A 16,333-nucleotide genomic window follows, 5' to 3' on the forward strand; every position below is an offset into this window, starting at 1 on the left:
TTTATTTATCTCTTTTTGCCCAGCAGGGGAGGTTATATATGGCAGCCGAAGGAGGAAATTTATGATTTATGACACTCTTGCTACACTCAAGAGAAGGTCTTTAGCAACAGATGTGAATAGATGTACTGTTTGAATGAATGGAAACAGGAGATACATGAAAAGGCAGTGTTGTGAGGCATTGTTGCTTAATATGATTAATTATTATTAGGAAAGTGCAAATTATCCCAAATGAGCATAACCAGGGTTTATTGAGTAGCCATAATAATTAATAAGTACTTCTAATGATTTGTATAATGATCTTTAGTAATCATGGGAATCATTAGTACTTTTAAAAGCAGTACAGTAATAGGATACTATTATAACTTATCTTCAAGAATTATAACTTGCTATTTTGTTAATGGTGTAGTTAGCAGTCTCAAGGTCAATAATTAGAATAGTCGACGTCATTACGAAATCTTATTTAGAAATGTTTATGTATCAATGATTATGCGTAGTAATTGTTAGTGGGCAAAGGATCTTAGAAGATTTTTCTTCTGCCGTCATTAAAATCAGCATTGTTTCCTTTCTATGTCGATAATCAGCTGAATCCATTCCTAATATCATCATCGTCGTCGTCGTCGTCATTATAAACATCGTCATATATTTGCAATGGCTCTCGGTGACGTCACCACCGTTCGTCATCATCTTTCTGGTAAAAGCACAGCCCCCCTCCCCCCCGGCCCAGGTGCTGTCAGAGTTTCTTTTTTTTTTAATACCCCTGTTCGCGAGAAGCCATCACGTGGGAGGTCCCTTTAAGTTGCCATTGACGGAGGCCCGAGCGTGTCACATGGACATGATATCATGACCGGGCAGGAACACAAGCGAGCGAGGGAGCGAAGCCACTTCTTCTTCTTGGGCTCCGAAGAGGAATTTAAAAAAAAAAAAGAATAACGCGCAGTCATTTCACGACAGAGGGGATCGAGGATCCGGAACGCCGGACTCAGGACTTGTCGGTTACACAATCCACCTGCCAGCAGCTGTGACGCGCCGTAAAAACAAATTGACGGAGGGAACATCGCGGTCCCGGAGCAGCAAGCGCCTTTTTGGAGTGTGAGTGAAGTTATTTCTCTTCGCTGATGTGCGCCAGGCGGCTGCATGTGCGTTTCTGCCGCAGGTGCGTTCGAGGCATACGTTTTTTTTCAATTTACTTTGGCTTTGGTTGTGCGTAAAACGCGTTCGGAAGTCGTTCTCCCACGCGGGGGGCGGGGTGGTGGTGGGAGGGGGGGGGTATTACGTGTTCGTTCTCTCCTTCGCCACCAGTGTCCGCATTCCAGGTGCTGTTGCGCACATCGAAATGGGAGTAAACAAGTGGGAATAAGGGGGTGGGTGGGAGATCGGGGGTGGGGGTGGGGGGGGGGCGTGTTGTGATCATCAAGCGCGACGGCCGCGGGCACGACTGGGAATATTCGGAAAACATCCGCGAAAACGGACTACCAGGAACAACTTATCGGGGGTGGTGGGGTGTGCCTGTGTGTGTGCGTAGGGTGCAGTTAACACACACAAAAAAAAAATAACAAGCGAAAATTAACTTCACGTGACCTGTGGGAATAAAACAAAAATACACTCGTCACATGGTACAAAAGGGGGGGGGCTTTCTAACGGAAAGAGAAGTTGTTCCATTAGGTAGGTAGGTAGATAGATCGATAAATCATCAATCCAAAGACCAAAGTATGGATGGGTGAACATATATTGATTGAGTTAATTTGAACTTTTGAATTATGAGTATCCATCCATCCACCGCCCTACCTACCTACCTATAGGACTAGAAGGCAAAATAATTCCAGGAAAAGCCGACTAGAACATCTGAATATTATTTTGCATTAATCATCGGTGGCAGGAGTGCTGACTTCCATTCTACACGAGGTCAAATGTCACGTGAAATTGCAATCACAAGCGTCGTAGCCAGTTAAAGAAGGGTGTGTACACTTGTGCAACCACAGAAACTGTGGTTTATTTTGACTTCAACTCTCAAAACACTTTTCCTTTGTTTCGCGTTAATTGGAGAGGTGAGAAGTCACATTAAAGGCGGGGAAAGTTTTGAAATGATTGACATTGGCCGATCTGAAGTGTTTTATTTTTGATCGTGGACGTCATGGTGTCCCTCAGAGGGCGAAACGGTATAAAAGGGCAGGATAATGACCTCAGCAATATTATTACATACAGTATACACAACTGTCCCTCAAAGGGTTAAAATAAAAACAAAACAATACAAACAAACAAAAATAAAATACTTGCTGCCTCTCAATGCAAATAAAAGTGAAGACAATCTGCAGTTTTGGTTTTGACTTTAGCAAGAAGCATGAAGTCGACACGCACGGATTTGCTTTCGCGGACGGACGGGCAGGGCGGCACAGCGAATTTGTTTTGTTGTGAAATCAAGTCAGATCATTGTTGGCTGGATGCGGAAGTTGCGCCCCCTTGTGGATAAATAATTGCGATGATCGATCAAGGAAATGTCATCACATGCCCCCCCCCCCCTGCCACGCATTTTTTTCGGGCCTGTTAAATGAAATTATGTTAAATTACGGCTGAACATTGTCGATGCTTGAATAATCGAATCAAATGGTTTCACACAATACCTTACGAAACGTTTTTTTTTTGTAGTCTCTACAATTTTTACCGTAAAAATTGATGGTGATTTTTGGTTTTGCTCCGGAGCTCTTGGGATGGCATCCAGAAGGCGCCACGATGTTCGTCTCACTTGTGTCAACAACCCATTGCGACATGGATGCAATTATTCAAACATGAGGAAGTAGTCGAGCCTCTCCGTCTCATTATTTTATGCTAACAGCCCCTTGCCTCTTAGCAGAAACTCGCTGCTTTGTTATTTTTTTTTTTGTAACAAGCTTAAAAAAATGCTTTGAATGGCACAATTGTGTTCGACGATTCCCTCCTCCCTGCAAACAAAGTCACAAAATGTGCCCAAACAAGTCCGAGTCGTGGCGGCCGTTGGCTTTTCTCGCATGACAATGAAACGTGCAATAATCCTGTGGCATTAAACCCTCCGCTAATCCTCCGTATTCGCCTTCCATGACGGGGGGGGGGGGGGGGGGGGGGACATCTGTCATCCTCATGAAGAAAATCAATATGAAATCTAAAATTGATCTCGTCCGGTCGACATATTGATACCCGCCACTGAGGATGAATGTTTCGACCGACCCAATTAGTCGCGCGAATTGTCGCAAGTCCAGCCGACGATCGCGGGAACGATGAAACCGGGCGGCGATGATATTGAATTTCTGAGTGCGGAACGACGAAAGAATGCATGGAAGAAAAAATACTGAATGCAAGAATGATTCGATATTTGTGGACAAAAGAAGAAAAGCTGAGTTCAATTTTTTTTGTGTGTGGGGGGGGGGGGGGGTTCTACCTTCAGAGAAAGGAAATTGGAAAAATACATCTTGACTGAGACCTGTCATGTTTGCCAATGACGGCATCATGTTTTTTTGATTACCCTCCAACCGCAAATATTAACGACACCTTTCAGTACGGCCTCCCATCCGGTTACAAAATGCCGACCGCTACGGCTCCTTGTTGTGCAGGCGCTACCTAAAATGTCGTGTCGGTTTTGTGACGATATACGTCGGGCGCTGGAACCGCAGATTATCTCCGAGTCACGAGTCGGAACCGCACGGCCTGTGCATGTTCCTGTTTGTCCATTTTCTGCGTGCGCTTTACAAAAGACAGACCTTCCCGTGTGCGTCACGGTCAGGTGTTTACACTCGCCTTGTTTCAACACACAGATCGGGTTCATTCGATTATAAATGAGCCTTTTCGATGTCACTACACCAAGCCTTTCCTCCTATCCCACGTGCTATTTGTAGCCCATGACTCTTTTTCTCCGTAAATGGGACGGCAGTATTTTTTTTTTTATTTTGATATGTCTCGCTGTGAGCGTAGCTTGAAGAGCCAGCTGTGAAAGTTGCATTTCCGCTGGGTTTATGTGGTCAAAATTAGCACCTCCCATGTGACTGTGAGAGCGTGTGCGTGCATGTGAATACGACGCCAGGCCGGGGGTGCGCTTGTGTTTACATGACAGCCGACCGGCAGGGGAAGTGACGCAGGAGGCAGTCTTAAAGAGAAGGCGGCGGCGGCGGCGACGGTAGAGAGTTGCAGGGCCTGCTCCAGAGAGGAGCGAGAGAGAACAGTATCGCTGACCGCTTGTTTTGCCGTGACGGTCAAACGCGCAAATGAGTCACCGGGCCGCGATTTGATTTTGAAATGTGTTTACCCCCCCGCTCGCTATAAAAGTAGTGACACAAGGGTTTTGTTTGTTCAGAGCTTGGCCTGTTCCAATTCGGAGCCAACTTTCCCCCGGGTTCGCTATTCACGGTGACCTCATCATCTCTTTTTGGCCGGCGTCCCTGCCGAACTGGAGTCCTCTCGCACTTTCATAAACACATTCGAGTAATTGACGCTTCACAAATAATTTCCCTGACAAATGGCGGTCACTCTGAGACACGACGAGGCATGATGCATCCATGCTAAATATTCGTCTATACGTCCATTAGCTACGATATGATGCCCAAATCCAAAGACTCGGACCAGGTTTTGTCCAGCGTCGGCATGACCTGTGATTGACATTGTGTAAGCACGGCCTTACATGACAGTAAGCCCATTGTGTGTCATTTTTGGCCACGTCCTGCTCTGTAATAATGAATTATGTGTCGAAAGAGGAAGTGGTGTAATGATTACAACCCCCCCTTCCGACCCCCGCCCCCACCCCCATGCGAGCCATGAATGTGGGCAACGCTGGAGTTATTTTCGTTGATGTTTTGTAAGAAATCCATCCATCCATTTTCCGAGCCGCTTGATCCTCACTAGGGTCGCGGGGGGTGCTGGAGCCTATCCCAGCTGTCTTCGGGCAGTAGGCGGGGGACACCCTGAATCGGTTGCCAGCCAATCGCAGGGCACACAGAAACGAACAACCATTCGCACTCACACTCACACCTAGGGACAATTTAGAGTGTTCAATCAGCCTGCCACGCATGTTTTTGGAATGTGGGAGGAAACCGGAGCACCCGGAGAAAACCCACGCAGGCCCGGGGAGAACATGCAAACTCCACACAGGGAGGCCAGAGCTGGAATCGAACCCGGTACCTCTGCACTGTGAAGCCGACGTGCTAACCACTGGACTACCGGGCCGCCCGTTTTGTAAGAAATGATAACTCTATACAGTAGAGCGTGACACTTTATGGAGGCTTTGCGGTATGTCTCTTGTGAGGTGTTTTGGATACATTATACCCGGAATGGGCCTGCTCTCAAGAGGCGGATCCAATTCTTGCACAGCCCGCAGGATGGACGGTGACTCGGCAGGCGGACTGGCCCGGCTCCAAGCTGCGCAATGTACAACGGGGGCAGCAGAAAACCCAGCCGATACGCTGAGGAGTTACTGTGACTGACAGAAAAAAAAAACTGCTTGCCCGCCCAATCGTCAGCTGTGAAATGAAACAAAAAGTCAATATTTTGTTGTCTGCAGGCGAAGTGAAACATAACTCCGAGTCTCTCCGCCCATGAAACAGTAAGATCCAGAGCCACTCTCAAAATGGAACCCGATCATGTCACTCACACGGGCAGTATGTCCCCGTTATAATATCGAAGCCAAAAGGTAAGCAGAGCTGCAGTGTGCTTTGACCGGATGCACACAAAAGTAACTGCAAAGCTCTGCAAATTCCCCATCTTGGACTGTCGAGTTTCTGCGAAGAGGGAAGTGTGGACGCTAAAGGTTGCGGCGGGGATGCGCCGCGGTCGGAAAGGGGGGGGGGGGGGATAATATTAGAGCAGGGACAGATTGCTTCAGCGCCGCTAAGTAGGCCAAAGGCACAGGGGAGTGTCACATGAACCGGCGGTCCTATGTTAGCTATTCTCCAGTGTCTTGTTCAGCTCGAGATGGGGAAAAAAGCGACAGAGAGAGAGACGGAGAACGAGAGAAGGAAAGAAATTCAGAGAAGGAGAGAAGGCCTCGTATGCGTCATGTTTCCCATGCCATCTGGAGTCTGTACATGACACTCAAAACCACTTGTCGACAAGGGGAAGTGTTTCTTTTCCTTGGCCCGGAGACTGCGGCGACCTTTTTCCTTAAGTGCGTTAACTGGTGCAGAAGGTCAGCAAAGTGCGGGGGAGGGCGGAGTAGGTTTCCTCGGTTTGTCAGAGGGCAGAGAAAGTCCAAACTCCTAGTTGGGAAGGGGCTGGCATTTAAGTGAATTTTTATGAAGGCGACTCGAAATCGCCGGTACGGGCTCGCAGTGATTGATTGGCAGACCGCCTTGAATGGTCAGTCAGCGCAAGAATCAGAAGATCAATCCACCGCGTTGGGGAATGACCCTTTCCCAGGTAATTAGCAGTGCTGCGCATAACTGACATCTAGAGCGCCCTCTAAAAGTCAGGCAATGACCACAGAAGGTCATTCAAGTAGGCGGGGCCTAGAGAGAAACGCAAGCCGCATAGTGGACATCTAAAAGTGGATTGACGTAATCCAACACGATTTGTTGCTCAGACCGAAAAAATAAATAAAAAAATCTTCGGACTCCTTCGTCTTGATACTCTCTCATGAATCAATCACCTTGGCTGCGCATAGTGATCGATCGATAAACAAGCTAACATCGATCTACCGTGCCGATAGAAAGTCTTTGAATTTAGATCGCGGAATACACGCAGGCAATCGATAGTGCCGCGTTCCATACTTGACAATGGAGACTACTTCAAGGAAGTGGGGTGAGGTGATTCTCGACTGAGAGGTGAGCTTTGTTCGTCGGGGAGGAGCCAAGTTTAGCTTGGGTCGTCAGCGGTAGTGACGGTCAGTCTTCGCCGCCTACATTTACGGCGGATGTTATGAAAATGAAATTTTCACCCTTTCGGTTACTACAGTGGACAGCGTATCGTGTTATGAGGTGCATGGAAGGGTTAAGGTTATTCATAGAGGCAGAACACATGCAGATTGAGGTCATTTCCACAGATCTGACATGTCCTTATCATCTCCCTCGGACACTTCCTACCCGCTAACCAAATGTGATGCTCCGTCCCCAATTTGACAGGCGGGACGGTGGCACTGATACTGCACAATGTGCGAAAACGAGGTGGGATATGAAAAGACGCAGAGTCGGATGACGACGGCGCTCCTCAAAGCATAAGTCAATAAGAGATCCGCTATAGATTGTCTCTGTTTGTTTTCGGATCGACTTTTGCGTGTTTGTACATCCGTTTCGGTGTCCTGCCTGCATGGGAGAGTTTCTTTGGTCTGTCATCTGTGTTTGTCCAGCACATGGAGAAGGGAGGGGTCGGTGAGAGAGAAGGAAGGCCGGCTGACTCCCCATAGCATCGGTTTCCCCAGTGACCAGAACCAAATAGACCGGCCGGACCGGTTCTCCCCTGTACTAGGAAATCATGATACAGCGGAGCTGACTTGAAGCGGGTCGTGGCTTTGCGAACTAGCCCTTCAGTGGGGACCACGAGATGCTTCAAGTTAGTGGCAGAGCATTACTTCTGTCAAAATGAAACTCCTCAACTAACCTCAAAGTAGATCCTCAAAAACAAGAAAGAAGCAAATGGCTAAAAGGATTATCGTTATGAAACAGCATTTTTTTCCCCAGCACAAGACAAAGGGGAAGTTTCTGAACTGCAGACTCTCCAGAGAGGTCGATCTTACATTTATTTATAACTGCAGACGTGTTTTTGCTGCTCAAACTTGGCTGTTGGCGGTACTCTGACCAACCCATCTGAGGAAGGAAACATGCTGACTTGATTGTGTGCCAGCTAGCCGGGCCTTTGAGGCCCAGCTAGTTTATCTGAGCATAGAAGGCCTTGCTTGCCCTGACCATCGACCACTGGGTTCCGATTCGCCGGAAATCCTTTTGCACGGCCTGTTTTCAGTTGTTTATCCCCTCCGGCAACCACATTCACTTTTTTTTATTATTATTAAATTGAGCTCCAGCGAATCACAGCTCCTTTGGTGTGCACAAGGTTAGCGACGTCAGAGCAACTGGCCTAGATTTTTTTTTTTTCGGAATTGGACTCGGAACATTGGCTTGTTGATAGCGCTTTTCTCCGCTTGCAGAGAAAAGAGCTACAGATTGAAGAGCAGCGCAAGAGCACCACTTTGGCAGACGAAAAATCCACTTTCCAGGTTTCCAGACAGTGGAAAGGCGGCTGTGTGTGCAGCCTGTTGATTTATATACGGTTGATACTCTTGCGGGGTTTTTCTGGGTATTACTTGTCTTTGTGGTTTATTTATTGATTTGTTTATTTACTCAAAGTGGCAAACATCATCGTGATACATCCGCACTTATGGATGTAATAAGTCCTAAATATAATTGTCTAGTTGTGATAGAGGTGGTGAAAATTTGACATAACCAAAATGATTATTTGGTACGATTGTGGTATTTGTAAAACTAAATTAGAAAATTTTTAGTCTGTTTTTGTTTTTTAGGAAACTAATTAGTTGTAGTTTTTTTATTGTAATATGTTATTTTGTAATTCTCTGTGGACATTCTTGTACTTCTCAGATATACTTTTTTTAGATTCAAAGGGGGTTTTCCCCCGTAAGCAATGTGCCGCACGTCACCCGCCTCCGTGACAATGTATTTGCTTTTGTCCGAGACGCAATCATTGTCAAAATAATCCCAAATGGGGCTGCGCTGTTTTCTCCCAACTTTCGTCATGAGGCTAATTGTTTTGTTTTTGTTTTCTACCCATCAGACCTCACTATCAACGTGTGGCGTCAATTCGGAGTTGCCGTACGGCTTAGCGTGCGGTCATAAAACCGCCGGCGCTGCGTTTTACATTTAAAATGATCACAAAAATTTGGCAGACAAAAAAGTTGTGAGCACACAGTGTCGTTTTTGTTAGCATTTTTCTCGTTTCTATTTTATTATGGCAAAGAAAATGTTAATTTTTGTATTATGTTATTCTGTTTGTTTTCCTTTATGACAACCCTGATGGCCACACTCATTGTAAATATTCATGAATGCAAGACACCACACAATGCACCAAAATAACTATAACTATAACTTACTATAACTTTATTCTATACTATAGTTATACTATAACTATAACTTTTGATCGAATTATTTCGAGCATTTGTAATGGTGGCACACAGCAGATCAACTCAATACGCTATTAAATTACGCCGACGAGAGGCTAGGCTATTTTAAACCATATTACAAACCACATTTTTTTGTATGATCTATTGGGAGAAAAAATATGTATAATAAATAAATAAATAAGAAGAAAGAATATAAATCATCATAATAATAAATAAATAAAATCAAACAATCGTTAAAAAAATTAGATCAGGACTGTATTTTATATCTATGAATGAATTCAATTGACGGGGTTACATTACAATTTTTTTAACGATATGGTCTCATATTCTTACATTGACGATGTTTATTTTCAAACCTATGCGTTATATTACATCACAAGTGCAATAGTATTTGTTCAAATCTCTCTCTCTCTCTCTCTCTCTCTCTCTCTCTCACACTCTCTCAAAAGTGATAAGGTTTCTATTCATGTCTTGATCTACAGCATGCGTGTGTACCTAATGTTTTGACCAGGGACTCTGTGTCTTTCCGCCGTGTGTGCGTGTATGTGTCAGCATAGTGGGCAAGGTGACCAGATGTCTTTTACTTTTTTATTTTTTTTAATTTAATACAATTCTTCTCCTCTTTGCCTCTGGCCTCAGTCCCTCCACCTCCCACCGCCTCACTTCTTCCCTGTTCCCACGGCAACTCACGGCTGTCGGTTACATAATGCTTGCCCTGTCAGCCTGTTCGTATGTATGCGAGAGTGTGTGTGCGTGTGTGTATGCGCGTGTGTGTGTGTATGTGTATCTATGCCCTTTAAGTCGGCCTTTCGGGTTTTGGGAAATCACAACATGCGACTTTCAAGGATTTATTAGCTTGCGGGCTAATGCGTTACTGATAGCATTAACAGTGACTGCGCATAAATACATGCGTGTGTGTGAGATTCATTTAGTAATTGCTGATTCATTCACACTACACGGGCATGGTTGAGTTTGGGAAAAATGTACAGTGCGGCTAGGATGTGCATGTTTGATTTACAGTATGTCCGGAGGTTCTTCCCACTTGGTTTGCAATGTTCCAGTGGTACAAGCCACAAGCCTGCGTTTGAGCATTTAGATATCCACCTCGAGGTCTGTATCCAAGTAGGCACTTTGTCCTCACTAATGAGACAATTCAGCACAACATTTGGCCTAAATGTCTTTGACATCCAGCTTAAGATCCATCTACAGGTAGTCACTCGTAATGCAACGTTAGCATAATACTTCCTATTGTAGCACAGTCATTTCCCTAATAAGATTGAATTGTCTACTAGTGGCAAAAAGTGGCACTCGCAGTGAAAACACGTTACGAGTTCGACACAGCTATTGTCCTAGTGAACCCAAGTCGTTACACCCGTGCGCTGAATTGTGCATCGAATAATGGCTGACGCGGATTTCCATATTCACGCGCGTGTGCTCTTGACATTTAACATGACTGTTGTTGGCGGTATGAATCGGGATTAGTGTTTGGTTAAATAGTGAGGTGGGTGTGTGACGAATCAAAGCGCACACACATACGCACGCTCAGGCACTTGCCGCACACCCCTTCATGGGCTCAGATCCCTTCTAATGGCATTAGGCAGGGCACAGCAGGAGAGGGCCGAGCCGCTGTTCACTTCAATTCAAGTCGGTGTGAAGGGAGGAGTGATGCCACCCAGTGTGCTTGTCGCCATTCACCTCATTTCATGCTAATTTAGGGCAGAGGTGGCAAAAGTACTCGCAATCTGTACTCGAGTAGAAGTATCGTACAAAAAAAAAAGAGGGGAGGGTTCCTTTAAAAACACGCGGCAGTTACCTCAGCTTAACTGCAATTGCAGTCCCGTGATCCAGCATTGTTTTTGTTTTTTTTTTATTTGTATGTGTGGGCTTTTTTTTCCTCAAGACTTATTGTAATTACAGGCATCGTTGGTGAAAGTGTGATGATGAGTCATTATGAAGGGGTGGGGTTTCTCGAGGATTTACACGAGTGCATGTCAGAACCTGCCGACGCCGGGGCAACGATGATGGTTGTAAAAAATTCTTTTTAAAAATCACGCGATGCCCTCCCTGGTTTTTGATATGGCACATTGCGGCTCCTCCTCTGCAGTCTGGAGGGCTTCGAAAGAAAGGCGCTCAGTCACTGCAGGTGCTCCACACACGCACACACACACACACACGTGCGCGTGCAAGCATGTGCACGAACATTCTCTCTCCGCTTCCATTCATGCAAATAATAACACAGCCTTTCCTGTGTGTGGGCAAAAATTGCATATATGCGATTCATCAAATCTGCCCCCTCGTTTGTGCTGTTACGGTACTTAAAAGTAAATTCATACGATGACAAAATATGCATGTGAGGTGCAGGCATTGTGATGCACGTTAGTGTCTCCATCCTCGCATTCCACACTATTATTTGTGACTTTCAGTAGCGGCTTCTGTCCTGGTGAGTGACGTGGGAGCCAGCAAATGAGAGTGTACATTCATCTGTTGTGAATGCTTGAAGGCAGAGATTTTGGTTAGACTTTTTTTGTCATCAAAATATTTTTTTTGTTTGTTTGAGCCCTTTTACGGTGTCATTGTGTCATTTTAATTACACGTACAACCATAAAGACCAATTTACCAATCTATCAATTTATCAATTTAAGCAGGCCTGATTAACTCTCAAATCGGACAAATGATTCAATTTGTTTGACAGGTACGGCAATTCTGTGATTTTTAAATCAATTACGGACATACCGGTACTTGGAAGACCACGCGGTCATGTAAATAAACATTTTCTAATCACGTTATCGGGAACGATGTCACAAGTAGGTCATTATTTGGGGTCACGATAGCCGTCATGAGATGATAAGTCGCGTTAAGCTCTTTTGTGAAGCGCTAGAATGGAGTACATGTTACTTGCTACTTGTGTTTAGCAACGTATCAGTTGCGTACGCTGATCCGCACACCAATGCTACGTTAGCAAAACACAGAGCTTAGCGCAGAAAAACCAGCGGGGTCAGTTGCTGTGCGCGTATGTGTCGTCCCGAGGCTCGCTGTCAGAGTCCACTTGCATGGGGGATGACACATCTCTTGTACGCGCGCTTCAATCTGGTTGCTCATTTTTGTATGTTACAATGAAAAACATCGATATCCGCGTTGTGAGTACGAACGAAATGATTCGGAAGAATGCATCAGAACCTCCCATTTCGGCAGTGATTACAGAGGCGCGGAGGAAGGAAGACAGATTACATAAGAGACGGTGAAAAGCACAAAGTATGTATCCGGCATGTAAATGCTGCTCGAGTAATTCTGCGTGAGTGGCTGCCAACTGTGTTGCCAGACAAGATGAGAGAGAGTCGCTTATGGGTGGATGTCCTGTGTATGGTGCAACAGCAACATGTTTATACTGCTGTTGTGGTTAAGGCAACCCCAATTGAGTTCAGAGACACTTAAATTGCTTTCATATGACATAATTCATGCCATTACATTCGATGTCTCTGCCACAGTAGCAATTAGCAATTATAGTAGCATAATCCGCCAAGACTAAATGTACACAACACATGTTCGGGGTTCAACATGGTGTCAACGCGCAATCTGGATTGAAGGTGGTTTGATTTTCGGAACTTCTGAACCTGTTTGTCAAAACCAAATTTCGATTAAAGCACATACATTTTGACTCGACTAGCTACTTAATATGTTAAAAAAAATTGTACTTATAGTGGACAGAAATAATCATAAAAGGTAAACAAAATTTAAATGATTTCATCTGTACTCATTTTCGGGTAACAAACTTAATATTTTTTGTCTTGACTATTAGCAAAAAAACGAAATAAAAAATGTCCTTAAACAAGAATTACCGCCGACATGCATTTAAAACAACCGCCTAAATTTGCATAATGCTAGCTTAATGCTAACAAATGAGGAAAACTGCCGTAGACGGGTGAACGAATTGCATTTGTGGTGTTGTAAACACAACTGCACGTCACTGCCTCACTTCGCAGTACTTCTGAAAGTCTTCTTTGTGTCTTTATGACCGTATTATACTGCCCCTGGTGGCCAGGTTGTGTACGCAACAGGGAGTTGGACTGAAAACTTCACCCTTTCGGGGACAGCGGTTACTACAGCGGACAGCTTATCATCTTATCGGCTTACAGGGTGCATGAAACGGTTAATAATAATCACTGTTTAAATCTTTACATTCTATTTACTTAAGATATTATTATGCTTTATAAAGTGCAAAGTGTTATGTTCCTCATATTTTTTTTTGTGTGTGTGTAATGGATTAATACTGGCTAATAATAAATAATGGATAAAGGGTTGCATTCACTTCGGTGCGTCAGCTGCTCCTTTTCAGGCTTGACCGTCCACAAGCATCCAGTCATGCAAGCACACAGCTGGGCCTTCAAAACATGATACTTCCCACTGTGAAATCCTCGGACTGGCTCCGAGTTGAGCTCCGCTGATTTACGGCCAGCCCCAAATTGCATTTGGGCCTCTGCAATTGGACGCACGCGCTCTCCGAGGAGCGCGGCGGCTTTCACTCCGCAGAACATTTTGCAATAAATCTCAATTTTATCGTACGCTCGTTCAAACACCCAAACTTCAAAACTTTGCAGGCTGATGCCAGCAATGATTTCGTTGCACTTTTACGAGCCGGCGTATGCCTTAAATCCCCTTGTGTGAAATATAGCGCATTGTTAATATGTCATCTTGCAACATTCACATCGATATATGTCGTTTGATGAGCTCTGCTTAAGTTAGTTACTCATTCAATAAGTGCATATCTCAGATGACAATACTGTTTTCATTTATGAATATGAAATTGGAAAAAAAAAACATTGTTGATTCAATGACGAAGTCAGCAAGTCTTCTTGTGATCTTAACATGGCTCAGGCACGTGTATTATGCGTCGATATGTGTGGGTGCATGCGTCTGAGCATTTTTCATTGACGCAAAGCCTCGGGGGAAGGAAGATATTCTGTAACCCAACACCCACTCAGGTCAACTGCACACTTTACGACACTTGCGCCTCGTAATGCAATTTCTGAACTCTGGCACTCATTCAAAAAAAAGTCCTCTTATCTCGACACATCGACTGCTTACTCAGACTTTTTTTTTTTTTTTTTTGGAAACTGCAAAACTCCAAGAAAAGCATTTGGAAGATTGGCGGGATTCAATGAAATTGTTGTAACTGAGACATGATATGCGTGCAGTTTATTTTGACAGGAATCCTGGGGAAAAAAAATCCTAAATAGTGCATATGTGCATAACTATACAAACATTCCTATTTTTTGGAACAACTCCAAACAATCCAAATAAATAGAACTAAAAAAAAAACATTTCAGAGTCACTACTACACTCATTAAGGTGCATGATAAACGTTTTTTTTGCGGAGGATAAAGAAGATACGCCTGCGTTGTTATGATCAGCCGACATGCATTGCTCCGTTTGTGGCATTTGCAATTCGAATCAAGCTTGTGTGGAGCATTCGAACGATAGAATGGAAAGAATCCGCAGTCAAAAAAAGTCCAGCGCACTCGCAATCACATGCATGTGCGTGACACTGATACGACTGCTGCTCTCCGGTGATGCATGATAACCACTACCTTGCACAACAGAAACGAACAAAACCACGCAAAGTAATGCACAATGTCACGTCTCATTGTACGAAAGGCACCTTCGAGCGATCGGGCGTGAAGCTGTCACGTAGCTCGCTTCCGTCTCCTTGAGCAACGTAGCGCTAATTATTATTATTTTTTTTGACATGCAACTTTTGTGTGCGCGCAGACGTAAATTAATGGCACGTACATTGTGTTCCTGAGTGGCGTCAGACGGCAACCTCGCATGCTGCCAAAGAATGTGCTTCTTGGCATCGGTCTGGCCCTCCGAGCGGCTCCATACACACACACACACACACACACACACACGCTAGCACACTACATGATACACAAAACACCAATAATGCTCTCGGTGGCCAAATGTTTATTGTATTTTCCTCCGGTTTAGCCTCCATCGAACTCTTAACAGTCATTACTTGCCATTTCGTGGTTCGCGTTTTGAAGTTTCACCGCGTCTCAGATTTTCCATTATATCGCGGGACTTGTCGGCGATCAGTTTTCCACGCGGGCTGTTAGTGCAGACTTACAGCAATAAACACGAGCCGGGAGGAAAGCGTGTTTGACGGACAGAAAGTGTTCAAAAGTTGGGGATCACTTCACATTAAAAGTGGAATGTGTTTTGTGCCCTGAAGAACTGGCTTACACAACCGCACATCCAAGGTCAAGTACTGTTAGCTAATTTAATGTAGCCTGGCACCGCTAGTTGGAACGAATTGTTATCCATCCACAGATGGTCAAGGACCCGCCGTGCCGCCGGTGCGCTTTCAATTGCTTGATTGAACACACAGCAACAAAACAAAACACACAAAAAAAGCACATTTGTGCAATAGCTGCACGGCTACAACTAAAGCCAAGTCACTCAATATGTAAACTGACTAGCTGGCTAACCGATTAGCAGCCAGGGTACGCTACACGCGCATCCACCCACTCCCACGAAAAGCCATTCATCGTCACAGATACTACAGTGGAGAACGTGAGCCTGGTAACCCCTAAGTGGGCGAAAATAATAAAAATACCAACACCCCACATGCATATTTTGTCATGGCGTTATGCATAAAGCTTTAAAACCCATTAAAATACTTTTTTGGGGTGTGGAGGGGGGGATATTCGCAATTCACTTCGAGGCTCAGTCCCCCTGTATAACGTATGAGATGTTGTATTTTAACGCAGTAAATCACTTTTTGTGTCCTTTGGGTGAAAAAGACATTTTGGGAATAAACTGGATGTAAGATGAAGCACCTCGATCGGATATACACCATGAAGACGCGAGGCTGATCTGCTATTCCGTTGCTCCGTCTGGAACACGTTGTGGAAGTTGCTCCGCGCTTATTTATGACGAACGTCATTTATGTAACCGTTGCATACCCGCCCCCGCCCCAACCCCCCACGACGGCGAAGCTCGCTGGGCTGTTGATCACCAAGGTCAGCCGGCAAAGAGATGCTGTCCATCTCTCAGGGACTTCTTACGTAACTGTACTCTCTCTCTCTCTCTCTCTCTCTCTCTCTCTCTCTCTCTCTCGAGGTATACATACAGTATATACACACACATAGGCTTTGCCTGGAGGTTAGTGTACTGGGCTCAAATTAGCAGGCCAGACTGGAATGACGCACTCTCCGAATACGAAGGTCTTAAAGTGCGTATGCGTCGACAGTGAAT

General features: G+C 44.9%; 1 long non-coding RNA gene across 1 annotated transcript in view; it reads left to right on the plus strand.

The window, feature by feature from the left end:
* Positions 1-727: 727 nt before the first annotated feature.
* The window catches only part of LOC127594224 (uncharacterized), a 26,442-nt gene continuing 10,836 nt past the window's right edge, over positions 728-16,333 (plus strand). The window contains exon 1 of the long non-coding RNA XR_007960630.1: positions 728-1,089. This is a non-coding gene — a long non-coding RNA (uncharacterized LOC127594224). The remainder of the gene's footprint in view (positions 1,090-16,333) is intronic.

Source organism: Hippocampus zosterae, chromosome 21, assembly GCF_025434085.1.
Source record: "Hippocampus zosterae strain Florida chromosome 21, ASM2543408v3, whole genome shotgun sequence".
Taxonomy (NCBI): Eukaryota; Metazoa; Chordata; class Actinopteri; order Syngnathiformes; family Syngnathidae; genus Hippocampus; species Hippocampus zosterae.